Source organism: Suncus etruscus, chromosome 18, assembly GCF_024139225.1.
Source record: "Suncus etruscus isolate mSunEtr1 chromosome 18, mSunEtr1.pri.cur, whole genome shotgun sequence".
Lineage (NCBI taxonomy): Eukaryota > Metazoa > Chordata > Mammalia > Eulipotyphla > Soricidae > Suncus > Suncus etruscus.
This window is the reverse complement of record NC_064865.1, coordinates 15,544,067-15,562,586: the sequence shown is the minus strand read 5'-3', so window position 1 is coordinate 15,562,586 and position 18,520 is coordinate 15,544,067. Positions and strand designations below refer to the sequence as shown.

At 39.0% G+C, this 18,520-nt stretch overlaps 1 non-coding gene across 1 annotated transcript; it reads right to left on the bottom strand.

Annotated features, from left to right (window-relative positions):
- Window positions 1–6,032: 6,032 nt before the first annotated feature.
- LOC125996698 (U6 spliceosomal RNA) lies at window positions 6,033–6,139 on the bottom strand. Its single transcript, XR_007491379.1, has one exon. It is a non-coding gene; the product is annotated as a U6 spliceosomal RNA (small nuclear RNA).
- Window positions 6,140–18,520: the final 12,381 nt, after the last annotated feature.

Sequence of the window (18,520 nt, the reverse complement as noted above, 5' to 3'; positions counted from 1 at the left end):
CCCTGATGATTAGTGATGTGGAACATTTTTTCATGTGTCTTTTGGCCATTTGCATTTCTTCTTTGTCAAAGTGTTTGTCCATTACTTCTCCCCATTTTTTGATGAGATTAGATGTTTATTTTTCTTGTAAATTTCTGTCAGTCCCTTGTATATTTTGGAAATTAGCCCCTTATCTGTTGGGTATTTGTGAATAGTTTCTCCTACTCAGTGGGGGGCTCTTGTATCCTGGGCGCTATTTCTTTTGAGGCGCAGAAGCTTCTCAGTTTAATATATTTCCATCTGTTAATCTCTGCTTTCACTTGCTTGGAGAGTGCAATTTCCTCTTTGAAGATACTTTTAGTCTCAATGTCCTGGAGTGTTTTACCTATGTGTTGTTCTATATATTTTATGGTTTCAGATCTGATATTGAGGTTTTTCATCCATTTGGATTTAACCTTCATACATGATGTTAGTTGGGGGTCTAAGTTCAATTTTTTGAAGTGGCTAGCCAGTTGTGCCAACACCACGTGTTGAAGAGGCTTTCTTTGCTCCATTTAGGATTTCTTGCTCCTTTATCAAACATTAGGTGATTGTATGTCTGGGGAACATTCTCTGAGTATTCAAGCCTATTCCACTGATCTGAGGGCCTGTCTTTATTTCCAATACCATGCTGTTATGAAAACTATTGCTTTGTAGTACAGTTTAAAGTTGGGGAAAGTAATTCCTCCCATATTCTTTTTCCCAATGATTGCTTTAGCTATTCTAAGGTGTTTATTGTTCCAAATGAATTTCAAAAGTGCCTGATCCACTTCTTTGAAGAATGTCATGGGTATCTTTAGAGGGATCACATTAAATCTGTACAATGCTTTGGGGAGTATTGCCATTTTAATGATGTTAATCCTGCCAATCCATGAACAGGGAATGTGCTTCCATTCCCGCATGTCCTCTCTTATTTCTTGGAGCAGAGTTTTATAGTTTTCTTTGTATAGGTCCTTCACATTTTTAGTCAAGTTGATTCCAAGATATTTGAGTTTGTGTGGCACTATTGTGAATGGGGTTGTTTTCTTAATGTCCATTTCTTCCTTATTACTATTGGGAATAGAAAGGCCATTGATTTTTGTGTGTTAATTTTGTAGCCTGCCACCTTGCTATATGAGTCTATTGTTTCTAGAAGCTTTTTCATAGAGACTTTAGGGTTTTCTAGGTAGAGTATCATGTCATCTGCAAACAGTGAGAGCTTGACTTCTTCCTTTCCTATCTGGATTCCCTTGATATCTTTTTCTTGCCTAATCGCTATAGCAAGTACTTCCAGTGCTATGTTGAATAGGAGTGGTGAGAGGGGAAAGTCTTGTGCCAGAATTTAGAGGAAAGGCTTTCAGTTTTTCTCCATTGAGGACAATATTTGCCTCTGGTTTGTGGTAGATGGCCTTAACTATATTGAGAAAGGTTCCTTCCATTCCCATCTTGCTGAGAGTTTTGATCAAGAACGGGTGTTGGACCTTATCAAATGCTTTCTCTGCGTCTATCGATATGATTATGTGATATTTATTTTTCTTGTTGATGTTGTGTATTATGTTGATAGATTTACTGATGTTAAACTAGCCTTGCATTCCTGGGATGAAACCTACTTGATTGTAGTGGATGATCTTCTTAATGAGGCATTGAATCCTATTTGCCAGGATTTTGTTGAGGATCTTTGCATCTGTATTCATCAGCGATATTGGTCTGTAATTTTCTTTTTTGGTAGAATCTCTGTCTGGTGTAGGTATCAAGGTGATGTTGGCTTCATAAAAGCTATTTGGAAGTGTTCCTCTTTTTTTCGATTTCATGAAAGAGTGTTGCCAGGATTGGTAGAAGTTCCTCTTGACAGGTTTGAAAGAATTCATTAGTAAATCCATCTGGGCCTGGACTTTTGTTTTTGGGCAGACATTTGATTATTGTCTTAATTTCCTCAATAGTGATGGGTGTGTTTAGATATGCTACATCCTCTTCATTCAACCGTGGAAGATTACAAGAGTCCAAAAATTTATCCATTTCTTCTAGGTTTTCATTTTTAGTGGCATAGAGTTTCTCAAAGTAGTTTCTGATTACCCTTTGGATCTCTACCATATGTAGTGATCTCTCCTTTTTCATTCCTAATACGAGTTATCAAGTTTCTCTCTTTCTCTTTCTTTGTTAGTTTTGTCAGTGGTCTATCAATCTTGTTTATTTTTTCAAAGAACCAACTTCTGCTTTTGTTGATCTTTTGGATTGTTTTTCGGGTTTCCAATTCATTGATTTCTGCTCTCAGCTTTGTTATTTCCTTCTGTCTCCCTATTTTTGGGTCCTTTTGTTGAGTACTCTCTAATTCTATGAGCTGTGTCATTAAGCTATTAAGGTATGCCCCTTCTTCTTTCCTGATGTGTGCTTGCAAAGGTATAAATTTTCCTCTCAGTACCGCTTTAGCTGTGTCCCATAGGTTCTGAGAGTTTGTGTCTCCATTGTCATTTGTTTCTAGGAAGGTTTTTATTTTCTCTTTGATTTCATCTCGGACCCACTGCTTATTAAGTATTAGGCTGTTTAACTGACAGGTATTAAAGTTTTTCTTCTGTGTCCCTTTGTAGTTCACATATAATTTCAGGGCCTTGTGGTCAGCGAAGGTAGCCTGCAAAATTTCTATCCTCTTGATATTATGGAGATATGTTTTATGTGCTAGCATGTAGTCTATCCTGGAGAATGTCCCATGTACATTAGAGAAGAATGTGTATCCAGGTTTCTGGGGGTGGAGTGTCCTGTACATATCTACTAGGCCTCTTTCTTCCATTTCTCTTTTCAGGTCTAGTATATTCTTGTTGGGTTTCAGTCTGGTTGACCTGTCCAGTGTTCACAATGCCGTGTTGAGGTCTCCCACAATTATTGTGTTGTTATTGATATTATTTTTCATATTTGTCAACAATTGTATCAAATATTTTGCTGGCCCCTCATTCAGTGCATATATGTTTAGGAGAGTGATTTCTTCCTGCTGTGCATATCCCTTGACTAATACAAAATGTCCATCTTTATCCCTTACAACTTTTCTAAGTATAAAGTTTGCATCATCTGATATTAGTATGGCCACTCCAGCTTTTTTATGGGTGTTGTTTGCTTGGATGATTTTCCTATAGCCTTTTATTTTGAGTCTATGTTTGTTCTGACTATTCAGGTGCGTTTCTTGTAGGCAGCAGAAGATTGGATTGAGTTTTTTGATCCATTTAGCCACTCTGTGTCTCTTAACTGGTACATTTAGTCCATTGACATTGAGAGAAAGAATTGCCCTGGGAGTTACAGCCATCTTTATATTGAAGTTTGTGTGTCTGTTGGTCATTCTTGTCTTAAAATAGGCCGTTCAGTTTTGCTTTTAAGAATGGTTTTGAGTCTGTAAAGTTTTTGAGCTGTTGTTTGTCTGTGAAACCATGTATTGTTCCTTCAAACCTGAAAGTGAGTTTTGCTGGGTGCAGTATTCTAGGCGAAGCATTTATTTCATTGAGTTTTGTCACTATGTCCCACCACTGCCTTCTGGCCTTGAGTGTTTCCAGTGACAGGTCTATAGTAAATCTCAAGGATGTTCCCTTGAATGTAATTTCTCTTTTCAACCTTGCTGCTTTCAGAATTCTGTCTCTATCTGTGGGATTTGTCACTGTGACTAGGATGTGTCTTGGGGCGTTTTTTCTGGGGTTTCTTTTAGTTGGTACTCTTCGGGCATGCAGGATTTGATAGCATGTATTCTTTAGCTCTGGTTGTTTCTCTTTAAAGACGTTCTTGACCGTTATTCTTCCTGGAAATTTTCTTCCTGAGTCTCTGGGACTCCAATGATTCTTAAGTTGTTTCTGTTGAGCTTATCATAGACTTCTATTTTCATCTGTTCCCATTCTTTGAGTAATTTTTCCATTGTTTGATCATTTGCTTTAAGGCTTTTTCCAATTTCTTCTGCTGTATGGAATTGTTATTCATCTCATCTTCCAGTGTACTAATTCTATCCTTAGCTGCTGTTAACCCATGGGGAAAGCTCAACCATGTTTTTCTTCAATTCATCTACTGAGTTTTTCAGACCTGTTATTTGACCTGAAATTTCAGTTTGGAGTTTTCTGATTTCTATCTTCATATTCTCTTGATTCTTATTAGTTTTCTCTTCTATACTTTCTTTGAGTTCTTTTAACATCTTCCACATTGCGACTCTAAACTCCTTATCTGAAAGACTGACTAGTTGGTTGGTCAAATTCAAGTCATCAGAGTTGCCATCGTCATTCTCTATGTCTGGCACTGGCCTGCGTTGTTTCCCCATTGTCACACTTGTATTGTGGGTTTTTCTATGTGTTGTGGTTGTATTCATTGGCTAAATGATGTGCATGGCAGGGAAGCATAGTGGAGCGGCTGTGCTCCTCTGGCTCCACCCTTTCTGGGCGTGTAAGCTCACCTCCAGGGAAGGTTCCAGAGAAGGGGAGCCGTCCACAGATGAGCCACACACAGGATGAAATCAGGCCGAAAATGGAGCACAGCACAGAAGACGGGCAAATAGGAGTGCTGGCATCTGAGTTCCATCAGAGTTCAGAGGCTTCCCCTTTCTGGGCGTGTAAGCTCACCTCCAAGGAATGCTCCAGGAAAGGCGAGCCGTCAGCAGATGAGCCACATACAGGATTAAATTAGTCTGAAAATGGAGCACAGCAAAGAAGACGGGCAGATAGGGGTGCTGGCATCTGAGTTCCAGCAGAGTTCAGTGGCTTCTAGGAGCTATTTTTGAGTGCAGAGCCAGGAGTAACCCCTGAACATTATTGGGTGTGACCCAAAATATAACAAAGTTTTATTTAAGTGTAAATGTATTGTGGTTTTTCAGCAGAGATGAAAATCACAAATCTTACTTAGCTTCCATAATGACATTAAATAACCACCAGATGGCAGTCAGATCCCAACGTCTGTATAAAGCGCAATATCTGAATCTTCTCTCATCATGCATGATACGTGGATCTTCTCTCCAAGAGCAGTGCAGTCTACACGGAGCTGTAACCCGATATTACAGCTCAGAGCAGGGGAGTTTGTGATATTACAGGAAATTAGATTTTTATATGACTAGATTTGAAAAACTCCACCCATTTTAAGCTCAAGTTCTTAGCAGAAATAAACTTTTCTTTCTTAGAGAGGTATAAAATGTCCAACAGTTGCACCTGAGAAAGTACATGACCATTTGGAGATGTACAACACTGTTTGGGATGATACAGAGCCCAACACAGCTCTTTCCATTAACCAGTGAAACAACATCTGGCCTGCTGTGTATTTCATGGAGAAGTAAAATTTTCTTATGGATACCATAATGGTATGGTCAAAACTTTGGGCCTACCTTTTTGGGTCAAGAATCAGCCAGAGGTGCTTTTTTGTTTTTATTGTTTGTTTTTTAGATTTAGAAATTATTATTTTGTAAGTAAGATCTCTTGGACACAGCTAATTAGGGGTGCTCAGGAGAACATGGAGTACTAGGGGGTCACGCTTGGGGTTCCCATATGTTATGACTCTGAACTATCTCCTTGGTCCTGTGGTCATGATTCTTGGTAACAATAAGGATTCTGGAGGATGAGAAAAATGGTGGACACAACAAAGTATTCAGATACAAAAGGGAGAAAATAAGTTTGCTGCTCATCCTGCCAAATTCTTTATGGGATCAAGCTGATTTCTATTCTTGGTTCCCTTTGAAAATCTACTAATGAGGCTTTGATTGCACGCTTCTTTCAACCAGATCAATTCTAAGATTTCTCAAAGGTTTCCTAATGCAAGTAGCAATAGAGTTCTGGATCCTGTTGAGCCCAGCTGGGGAGAGAGAGACTGTCAGCTAACACCTGTTTGGTGACATAATTTTCTTTTATATATATATATATTTTAAACACCTTAATTACCTACATGATTGTGTTTGGGTTTCAGTCATGTAAAGAACACCACCATCACCAGTGCAACATTCCCATCACCAATGTCCCAAATCTCCCTCCTCCCCACCCAACCCCCGCCTGTACTCTAGACAGGCTTTCTATTTCCCTCATACATTCTTAATAAAAAATGTGGAACGCTTCAAGAATTTGTGTGTCATCCTTGCGCATGGGCTATGCTAATCTTCTCTGTATCGTTCTAATTCTAGTATATGTGCTGCCGAAGTGAGCACCATAATTTTTTTTTTTGTCTTGGTTTCACATTAAGTAACCTGCTGGATCTTCCATGGGGGATATGGGGAGTCAGCAGGAAGTTCACCAATCCCCATCGGGTTAGATTGAAGAGTTTTCCCAGTTTCTAAAGGTGGCTCTGGCCAACTTGTTCATTGTTAAAATCAATCATGGAGCATAGGGATTCATATCTCTATGACTCTTCTGTCTCTTGTTCTGATCTTGCATGTTTATGGTTATTTAGTGAATTCAGGATAATCTCCCCATCAATGGTCTCAGCAGCATCACTTTTTATGGAGGCCACCTATTTTTGGATGTTTAGAATTAGAAAGTAGAGAATCTTGTGATTATGACTTCCATGGACTCTCCTCCGTCTTAGTCTCTTCTTTTTACAATGGTCATACTCTTCTTTCTGGCATTGGAAATTTCTTGAGAGCAAGTGAGAGAAAGGTATTTCTTCCAAAGATACATGTTTCTAACAAGTCATCCTTAGTGAATAATTTAGGGATCTCAGGTCAGAGTTGGGACTGTGCCAGTTACACAAATTCTTTGTAATCTCCATAATCCCCTGCATCAAACACAGAACAACAAAATCCCCTGACGTCATTTTTCATATACAGTAGGAAGTTGGGTTAAATGGAGGCTCCTATTCCACTAAAATTCTTTTACCCTTAATGGGAAGTTTTATCTTGGTAAGTAAAATAGTATCAAATAGTATTAACATACTTAAATAGTATCACCTTTGAAAATTTTTTTGCCTAGTTGTTTTTATATTCTCTCGCAATTATTTTAGAATGGTTTACATTGTGTATATAGCATTACTCCCCCATCCTATGATATTTATTGTTATTCAGATGAGAATCTGGGAAGCATATATTCTAGCATTTCTTTTCTTCTACATGCTAAGGGAAGAATGAGCTCAGCTGGCCTTGAGTTCTCAGGAGTCCCTCATGCCCAATCTTTGAGATGCTGTGGTTGATATCTTGGGAATCACCAGTTTGAACATTGGGACAGCCTTGTGTGTTTTTCTAAGCACTTTTCCTGGTCCCATTTCTTTCTGGCTTGCTGAGGGGCTTTCTGCCAACTCTGGGATTTGTAGTGAGTTCTTGCCAATCACCTGCTTTCAAGCTGCAGGTTGGGGATTTTGGTGACAGCTTCCAGAGATACCCTCCTCACTCTTCCAACAGAAGTGTATGCATGTTTCCTATTCCCTGCACCAATGCACTTCACATTATGTGTTACTACAAATGCTCTTACTTTTCTGAAACTGAATCTTGATTGATGATGGTTATTATTTTGTTTTGCAATTTTTTAGTTTTAAAAATCAGGAAGAGGCACTCAGTTGATGACGCTCAGTGCTTTTGGGGCACTAGAGCCACACCTGGCAGTATTGGGGCAGATGTATGGAATTGGGACCTCAAAAATGTAAGATGCTCTATTATTTGACCCATATCTCTGGTTCCTGTCTTAAGATATTTTAATTGGGGCCGAAGAGAAGGCATAGAGGTAGGATGTTTGCCTTGCATGCAGGACAGTGGTTCAAATCCCGGCATTCCATATGCCCTCAGGTCCCCTGAGCCTGCCAGGAGCGATTTCAGAGCATAGAGCCAGGAGTAATCCCTGAGCAATGTCAGTGTGACCCAAAAACCAAAAAAAATATTTTTTTAATTGAGGCTAAGGATGTCATTCAGAGGGAGAGCACATGATTTGTATGTGTGCAAGGCCTGAGTTCTGTCCCAGCACCGCATAAAAAATATTCTAAGGTGGAGAAGTAATGATAGAAGTAGCAATAACATGTAATTATATTCTTCTAAATTACTAGGTGTTGGCAGGAGTGATAGTATATTGGCTAAGGCACTTGACTTGCACATGACTAACAGGTGTTCAATCCCCAGCATCCCACATGAACTTACAAGCCCTTCCAGGAGTAATCTCTGAACACAGATCCAGAAATAAATTTTGAGCTCTTCTAGGTATGGCACACAACAATTACACAAACCAAAAACTGTTACTATCAAGACAAGGCAAGTTAAGGAATGCAATATGGCACAACACCTTATTTATAATAGGATTTTAATGTTTTGATAGTTCTCATCATGATCCATTGTTAGAAATATTTTAGCTGTGAAAATTTTGAAATAGTACTGAGTTCAAAATTTATTGGAAGCCCACTAAGAGAAAAATTCTATGTATAAATTTGTTTTATTAAGCTCATTTGTTTATGTATATAAATTTCTAGAGTACAAATATTTTTTGCATATTTTGACATTTTGTTGAGTTTTCTATATTATTGCATATTATTTCAAATATGAATTTTCATGCTCTATATGACACTTTATATATCATGCTCCATATACCACTGCATGAATATACTATAACATATTTAGACAATTATTGTTGAATTGTTGAACATTTGTCTAGGTTTGTTTTTATTATTAGAAAAATCATGTGATAAGCATTCTTTTACATGAGTACTTGGACACATCTTTTTTTTGGCTTTTGGGACACACCCGGCAGCACTCAGGGGTTACTCCTGGCTCTATGCTCAGAAATTGCTCCTGGCAGGCTTGGGAAACCATATGAGATGCTGGGATTCAAACCACCATCCTTTTGCATGCAAGGCAAATGCCTTACCTCCATGCTATCTCTCTCTTCGGTCCCACATCTTATATTCTTAAAATAATATTATTAGTTGAGTTAATGGGAAAAACACATGTGTTTTATCTGTGTGTGTGTCTGTCTGACTGTATTTGGTGCTGGGGAATAAACACGGCTTCAGCACACAAAGGCAGGTACACTCTACTACTGAGCTTAATCTCTGGCTGGCTTGATCATTTGCAGGAGTTGGAGGGTTTGAACCAAACCTGTTTAGGTGCTATTCTTGGCTTTTACTCAGGGGTCACTCCTGGTGGTACTCTGGGGACTGACCATATGAGGCTCTGGGATTGTAACTACCAATCTCACTAAGGTCAAGTGTCTTTAGCTCCTGGGATGAACATTTTTAGTTCAACTGACACAGTATGTGTCACAGTCCTGGAAACAAGTTATAGCTATTTATACTTGCACATCTCTCTTAACATTTCAGCCACAGAGTGCCTGGCCTGAGAGTATACTAATCATATATGACAGGCTATTCGTGACCATCCCAGTTAAGAGAAAGAAACCTTATTCTTTTTTTTTGGGGGGGGGTCATACCCGGCAGCACTGAGGGGTTACTCCTGGCTCTACGCTCAGAAATCACTCCTGGTAGGCTCAGGGGACCATATGGGATGCCGAGATTCGAACCACCGTCCTTCTGCATGGAAGGCAAACTCTTTACCTCCATGCTATCTCTTCGACCCAAGAAACCTTATTCTTAGGAGTAATTCACCATCATGGACCACGGCTTTTAAAGCTGGCCAGTTTTCTAACTTTGCAGAAGGTAATGATAATGTAAAAGAATACTAAGATTCCCTGATGATCAAATCTAAGCCAAAAAGCCTAGAGATAAAGATGAGGAATAGGATTGTTTTCCTCAACAATGGAGTTAAGGAAAAGGCAGGGAGTGGGCAAAGGAGAGGGAATGTAACTTAAAGTTGTGAGGGTGTTTTAGAACTTGACAAATGCATTTTTTTCTGGTGACTGTGAATTCAAACCAATGTATTTTCCTGTCCTGTCAAACAATAGTGGGTCTAAGCATTTCTTCCTGCCTGGCTGCAAAATAATACCAAAAACAAACACATACCACTCAGGTCCTTGATTTCTGGGAAATATCTGCTCTTAGAAGATAAACTTTGAACCCTATAAAATGACTCATTAATACTAGCAGTTTATGGGTCAGGATGCATGGCTTAGGGACCGAAAACCTATACAGATGTGTATGATGTTGAAATCAGCAACAGCAACAGCAGCAACAGAAACCACAAAAATAGCAGTTTCTTCAAGATTGGTTAAAAGCTTTTGCTGTTGAGTTCATCTAGTCAAATGATAATATTATAAAATCTACTCAAGCCCCCAAAGCCCCTAATTTTCAAGGTTTATGTATATTGTAAATATCCTCCCAGATTTCCTCTTCTAAAAACCTATTAACACTTCATATGTGGGGCCAGAGAGTTGGCTCAATGGGCTGAATATGTGCTTTGCAAACAGAAAGTCTGGATTTGATCCCTGGTCACACAAGAGACACTGTGCACCATCAGCCAGGTATGACCCACCTGATCAACAAGAAATAAAAAATTACCAAGGTGGCATTATTTTATTACATGCAATAGATCTAATAACCACAACTTCACTTGATCAAAAGATTTTCCAAGAGTCATTAGTTAGTTAATCTACCAATAGGGAATTGCTGATAAGATCCTCTAAAGAGTTTTGTTGTTTCATGTTACACTATATCATATCAAATTGCCATTTGACTTAATTAAATGTCAGGATTTTTCTGTATCCTTCCAAAATCTGGGATCTAGTCATTTCTGAAAATGTTTTTAATATTTGGACATTCAAAAAGTGCACAGAAACCTTATTTCAACATTAGTTCTGTGTGTTTTGAAGTGGACAGTGTGTGTGTGTGTGTGTGTGTGTGTGTGTTTGTGTGTGTGTATAGGGGGAAGGTCACTTTTGAGCCACATCTGATAGAACTCAGGGCTTTGCCTGGCTCTTTTTTTTTCTTTTGCCTGGCTCTTTTTTCGAGACACTCCTAGTGGTGCTTCCCTCCTTCATTATATGGCAATTCTTCTCTTCCTCTCCTCTCCCTTACCAGTATTCCTAGAGACCAATTGAAGCAATGATCGTAGTTGAAATTACAAGCCTATTGTGTTCACATACCAATATTTACCATGTGTACTGCTTTTGTTTTTCTGGTAGGACAAATAATATTGTACTGCAAGTGTGAATCCGAGGTTCAAGATCTAGCACCTCAAAAATAAATAAGTAGGGGCCGGAGCAGTGGTGCAAGCAGTAGGGCATTTGCCTTGCATGCACTAACTAATTCTATCCCCCCGATGTCCAGTATGGTTCCCCAAGCCAGGTGCGATTTCTGAGCGCAGAGCCAGGTATAACCCTGAGCATCACCAGGTGTCCCAAAAAGCAACAAGTAAATAAATAAATAAGTAAACAAATAATAGATAATTATCAACTGTGTTAAGTAAAATAAGCAGGGTCCAGTAATTCAAAATGATGATGTTGGTAATAAAGGATGGAGAAAGCTATTTAGGAAGAATGAGGGCATCCTAAGGGATCTATTGATACCCAGACCTGAGATAAGAGTGAGGTGGAGCTCAGTGGTAGCTGCAGAGTGTCCTAGGACACAAAATTTAAGGAGATTCTCACTTTCAGGATCATGCACATGCAAGTTTAGCATATAAACAACCCTGAGAACGAAGGTTTCCTTAAGGTTCATTCCCAGGATCATCTCAACAACCAAATATTTACAGATAGATGAACAGATAAACACATGTTTATATATACAGTGGAATGTTTTTCAGAGGACATGTAACATCCTGTTACATGTTATAATATGAAAAACAAGAATAAAATGTGGGATGAAGAACATCTTGTCACAAAACAATTCAGTATTATTATGCTTACTCAATTATTTTAGGAACTCAGACTTGCAGAAACGTAGTAGAAGAATGGCTGTTGGTAGGGTTGGTGGGAAGTCATAAGTTTAGTTGTCAGTCATGTGAGATTAAAAAAAGAGAAATCAATTGCACAGTAACATGAATATATTTAACATGAGCACTTTGCTCTCTTAAGTTTGGGGGTGGTGGTGTTTGTTTATTTGCTTTGGAAGCCATAATGAGCAGTACTCAAATGTCACTCTCAGAGCTTAGGGGTATCTTCTCCAACTAGGCCCTGGGGACCTAATTGGGGAATGACCTGCTGGGGATTGAACTCAGTTTTCCTGAACAGACTCTTTCTCTTTCTCTTTTGATTTTCAGGTCACACCTGGTGGTCCTCAGGTCTTATTCCTGGCTCTGTTTTCAGGGATCACTTTTGGTGGGACTTGATGGACAGTCTATGGTATTGGGATCCAACTGGATTAGTCATGTGCAAGGCAAATGCCTTAACTTTATCTGCTGTACTATTTCCCTGGTCCTTGAACTGTACTCTTAAAAATGGTTAAGACAGTAAATTTTATGTTATAAATTCTTCTTCTTTTTTTAACCCACAATTAAAATATAATTCCTCTTTTATGTTGCAGTTGTGATGACCAGAGCTCCCACATATTTAGTATGATGTGCAAAGGTTGCTTACACACAGAGATCACACCCTGCTTTCCCCCAAATAAAGACTATCCTAGCTTCTTCTTCCCTTCACTCACTCCTTTGAGATGTTAAGACAGATCTAGGCTTGATTAGCACGAAATAGGTACTTTTGTCTCTTAACAATGTCTGCCCTCAATTTCACATGGATTGAGCCTGGTCAAAGATTGTAGAGGAAGGTTGATTGGGTCCATGAGGCTGGAAACACTTTGATCACTAATCTTTTTTCTCTCATTTCTTGGTTTTGTAATTTTCGTGGTGACCCTGCTTTAGACTCATTCTCTTGGGATTAGATTATGGCAAATGGAGCCCTTACATGCTAGAGATTTTCATTTTGACTGTAGTGAGGTTCCCGAATGGCAGTGCCTGTAGGATGGATTGTGCTTGGTTTAAAGGTATTTTGCAGTTCAAACTCTTGGCCTCACACTTACTAGGCAAATGCTCTATCGTTGAGTGCAAACTAAGGCCTCTTTAGAAACTATTTCTTTAAATTAAAAACAAGAAAAGAAGTGTTTTTCCAAAAGAAGTAAGTGCTTGCCTCAGAATGCTGACAAGTTAACAGGCAAGGTGTGACTGTAGTGAAAGCATAACAGATGGAAACCATCCAGGAAGACGTGGTGTGTGTGTGTGTGTGTGTGTGTGTGTGTGTGTGTGTGTGTGTGTGTGTGTGGCCCAAGAGGATGGTTCTCAAGCAGCATATTAGCTAGAGAAGAGTAGAGATAGTCATGAATGATGGGGGCTGTCAAGATAGTATAGTAGGTGATGTGTGTGTGTGTCTGTGTGTGTGTGTCTGTGTGTGTGTGCGTTCGCACGGCCCAAAAAGATGGTTCTCAGCAGATTAGCTAAAGAAGAGTAGAGATAGTTACAAATGATGGGGCTGTCACGATAGTACAGTAGATAAGGGGCTTACCTTCAAGATCATTGAACTTTGTTATATCACCTCATCACAAGTCTCTCTTAATCAGTGCCAAGAGTGACCCCTGTCATAGAGCTAGGAGTGGTCCCTGAGAACTGCTGGGTATGGCCTCCATTTCCATCCCAAAGAATAAGGGGCCAAGGGAATCTTTGTTGTATCTTGTTTAAAAGAAACCAGCTGAATTTATTCTAATGTTAGTGGAATGATTGGGATGTGCTGATTGGAATGGAATGCTTGGGATGATTGGGATGAGTTAAAGGGAGAGGTTGAGAAGCAAGAAATGGGAAAGCTGAGCAGGCTAAGGAAAGGGGAACTTCCTGAAAAAGGATAAGTTTTAGTTTTGTTTTATTAAAATTGTATTGAGTTCAAAATGTGGCTCATATAACTTTTTCACATTTGAGGCCTTCAGCTTGATCCCCTTAATTACCACCAGAAACAAAAAGTCACGTCACATGATAATATAACCGTCTATAAAGTTCAGGTGTGCATCATTAAAGTCAATCTCTCTATAGAGACATTAAGTTTATTGCTAAAATTCTAGGCTATCTTTCACCAAACATGGACTCCTTTTACTCTAAATACCACCCACCTCTCTCACATAATAGACTTTGGCAAAAGTTCTTCAGGGGATGCAAGAGAAGGTGAACTGCCTACTGGGGAAGAGAGGAGAGAGTTTGGAGATGAGAAGTGGATAGCATTCTCATCAGCTGGTTTCTATTTTCTCTGTAATAGGTGAAGTCACCAAATGCCAGGGCCTGGGAGAAGTTGTGTCATTGGTTTGAAAAGACTAAATGTTTGTCCATTAGTCATCCAGGATTGTGGAATAACGAGGCTGTCTGTGAATCACAGCCAGAGAAGCCAACTGCATGGAAGGCTGTGGAATTCTCTGTTTATTATTTTATTTTTAGTGATCTATTTTAAATTATGTAAATCTTTAAAAAATTGCTTTTATAAGTGTAAATGTGTTTAGGTTTTAGGGATGCAGTGTTACTTTCGCACACTTACAGAGTGGCAACATCTCTTATAGTTAGTTCATTGGGCATATTCGTTATTTCTTTTTCTTTTTTCATATTCATTATTTCAATTCTCTCCTTTTACTTTTTTGCATTGCCACAATATTAAACCCATAGTCTCATACATATAAAGAAAGTGATTTACCACTGAGCCTCATTCCATATTCATTATTTTAAAGTAAAGCAAGCATATTTTATTTTTCATTGATGCACCTCTGAAATTGGGCTACATTCTGATATTATTCAATAGCTTTAAAATTGGGGGTGTTAAAGTTGACCAAAGCTGGCCTGGACCCAGGTTGGGGTCCGGGGTTGGAGATAGCCAAGCCTGGGGAAACCAGGTCAGCGATGCCCAAGGCCCAAGGAAAGCCCACCGCTCAATTGAGGAGACACAAACCTTGGAGGATGCAATCACATGTAGGTTTATTCTTTTTCCAGGATCCTGGGGTGTCACCGCAAGCTGGGAATTTGGTCTGCAGTGAGACCCCAAGAATCCAAATTCACAAACATTTAAGAGAATTCATATGATAATGAGCATGATAATGAGCATACAGGTCAAAGCATTTCATAGTTTTATACAGTTTGAATCATCCAATGATTTTTTTACAGAAAAGGCACAATTTTCTGTCTGTTCCGCCCCTTCATGACATCATTTATCCCCAACTCCTAGGCTGATGGCATGCAGAGATATAGGTTGAACCCTTCAAGTGGTCGCTTAATCTACAGGGTGGAGAACCCATTTTCTTGACAGTGTAGTGACTGGAGCGATTAGGGGAAGGGAGCCTTATTCATTATATCAAGCAAGCCAGGGACAGAAGTGAGAATAGCATTAAACTAGATTTTACCCTTATTCTATACCTATGTGTTATTCTATCTATACCTATGTGTTATTCCTTTTTAGTGACTGTATGCAATTATTTCTCCCTAATCTTCAAGAGCTATCTGTCCTCTGCGGGGGATCTCCTTCTTGAGGGTCGAGGTGTTCTCCTGTTGGAATGTAAGGTGTCTGGTGGAAAATAAGATGTCCTTGCATTCCGTGGAATGTCCTTTGTGATTTACAGCCTGGTCTCAGGAATCAGCTGTCTCCTTGGGCCTAGTCTCAAAAGTTACACACTTAAATCCAAGGTTAAAAGGCTACACCCCAAAATCAAAAGTCACCTCTTTTCCAGAATCAACACGGGGAGGCAGTTATGTACTTAATTTTGGGTTTTGGGTCACACCTTGTGGTGATCAGGGCTTAGTCAATGGTTCTGTGTACTCAAGAAATCTATTTTTTTAATTTTGTTTTTGGGTCACAAAGAGTGAGGCTTGGGGGTTACTCCTGGTTATGTGCTCAGAAATCACTCCCGGCTTGGGGGACCCTATGGGATGCCAGGGGATTGAACCGCAGTCCATCCTAGGTTATGTGTGCAAGGCAAATGCCCTACAACTTGCACCACTGGTCTGGCCCCTCAAGAGATCCTTTGTTGCCAGAGATCAAGCATAGGGTAGTTGCATTCAAGGCAAGCACCTTACTTTTTGTACTAAAATGTTCTGAAAGGCCATTTCATAACCTGTGGCTTCTTAGAAGCAGGGAAATAAGGTAATGTTGTTTTTCTGTCCAGGTTGGCTTCTGTATGATGACTAGGAAAAGTTTTTTCTTCCCAACTTGTGTTTCAAAGTAAAAATTAGCTAGCAAATGGAATAAAAACAAACAAATGGTGTCCCATTGAATTAAGACATTGAGTTAAGAACTTTCTGCTTTTTAAATGATGACCAGATATTCTGGTCACACTTCACAGGCTGGGAGAATATACTTGCTCACCTGACAGAGGCTAATATTTAAGATATTTAAACCACTTATAAAATTTAACAAGAAATAAAAATAAACCCCATTTTAAAAAAATGTGAAGGCGAGAATAACAGAAACTTTCTCTTAAAAAAAAAACTTTGATTTATTGGTTGGTTTTTGGGCTACACACAGTGGCACTCAGGGGTTATTCCTGGCTCTGCACTCAGAAATCACCCCTGCCTGGCAGACTAGGGGACCATATAAGATGCTGGAAATTGAATCGGGTCCCTCCTGAGTCAGCTGCATGCAAGGCAAACGTCCTACTACTATGCCATCTTTCCAGCCCCAACAGAAAATTTCTTGAAGAAGACATGCAGATGACTAACAGATCTATCTATGAAAAAATTCTTTGCATCACTTATCAGGGAAGTGCAAGTCAAAACAATAATTAGTTATCAACTCATACCAGTGAGATTGACATACATCACTAAGAACAAATGCAGCCAGTGTTGTCTTGGATCTGAGGAAAAAGGAGCCCTTATTCACTGCTAGTGGGAACTTTGACTAGTTCAAACTTTTTGGAAAATATTACGAACACTTTACCACAAACTAATTAAGCATCATCGTATGACTCAGCAATTCTATTTCTTGGTATCTACTCCCAATATCCCCCCAAACTGTTGCAAAATGCAGTTTATGCTCCTGTATTCATTGTATGACCATTTATAATATCCAAAATATGGAAACAACCCAGTGTCCAACAGATGACTGGGTAAATAACTATGCTATGGGGGCTGGAGTGATGGTGCAAGCAGTAGGGTGTTTGCCTTGTACACAGTTAACCCAGAACAAACAGCAGTTCGACCCTCCAGTGTCCAATACGGTCCCCAAGCCAAAAGCTATTTCTGAACACATAGCCAGGAGTAACCCCTGAGCATCATCGGGTGTGGCCCAAAAAGGAAAAAAGAAAAGAAAAAGAAACTATGCTACATATATGCAATAGACGACTACTAATCTATATGAAAAGACAAAATCATGCAAATTGCCACTACATAGATGCTCTGGAGAGTATTATACTGAGTGAAGTTAGTCAGAAGGAGGTCAGAGAATGATTTCTCTCTCAAAGTAAGGGAATAATAAATAGCTAGAGGCAAAAGAAGCTGAGAGCTTATCTACAAAACTGAGCTTACCATGTTAAAGGGAAGGGAAGGGATAGGAAATGGGTTGAGGAGGGAACATTGAGACAATGGTTGAAGGAAGCTGACACTCTGGTGTAGAGTGTTGGAACACTATGTATGAAACTATCAATAAAAGTATTATAAACCATCGTCCTAAAATAAAAATAAACAAAAGGACAGTAATGCCAAATAAAAAGGTTAAGTAGATAGCAGTTTGAAAATAGCTGTTAGTCACAGAGAAATCTTTCCAGGTTCATTTAGGAAATAAAATTATAACATGGTATAAACACTGCCTTCTCAATTGGTCAGCTCTTTAGCATTAAAATACTTCTCTGGAAAGTCAAAAGGCCAATTTCTAAAATCTTTATCCAGGTGGAGACCTGGAAGACTCTCATATGATCTCAAATTCTCAAGTAACAAGTTTAAATCTTTGTGCTGAGGTGCCTTACCATTGAATGCTTAGGACTTACATATCCTGATAGGGAAGAAAGAAGCTTGTGTTTCTAGTTTATTTGCCAGACATTAATTACCCATTTGTTGCATGCCAAACAATCTATGTTTTAATTTTGTAGGAAGGTAGAAATAAAAATAAACAAATCTGGGTCTCTGATCTAAAGAATATTGCCATCTACTATAAGAGACAGACAAGATATAAAGAGTTGCCACCAAAAGTATCCATTCCTCCAATCAGTTGTATAACTTTATGGAGTTGCTACAGTGGCAGACACAGTTCTAGTGTCTAGGGACATAGAAGCAATAAATTACCCCCTAGAAAGAAAAGATAATTTACTAATAACATACAACAATAATCACGATAACATTGGCTAGTGATTATACACATATAAATATTACCGATTGATCTCTACTTTAGATGATATCAATTACACTATTCTGACTACAAGTAATAGTAACTTTAGTAGTGGTACTGAGAGAAAACTTAGGACCATTAATTATTTACTTAAAGGCCTATAGATGATTGATTCCAGAGTAGTCTGAGTCATTTCCTGGCATCCTCAAGGACAAAAGAAGGTTGTTTCTATCTTTCTGTTCCTCTCAGGTTTGTTGCCTCATGCTTGCAATGTGGCTTCCAATAGCTATAGACATTGCATCCTTTTACAGTTTCCAAAACCAGATGTGAGAAAGTTGTGGGAGCAGGAGGCAAAAAATAAATCCTCCACCTGGTGCCAATGTAGAGCCCCTTTGTATCCAGAAAGCAACCCACCTTCAAAGTTCTCTTACACCTTAGCATATTTTTTCCTAAAG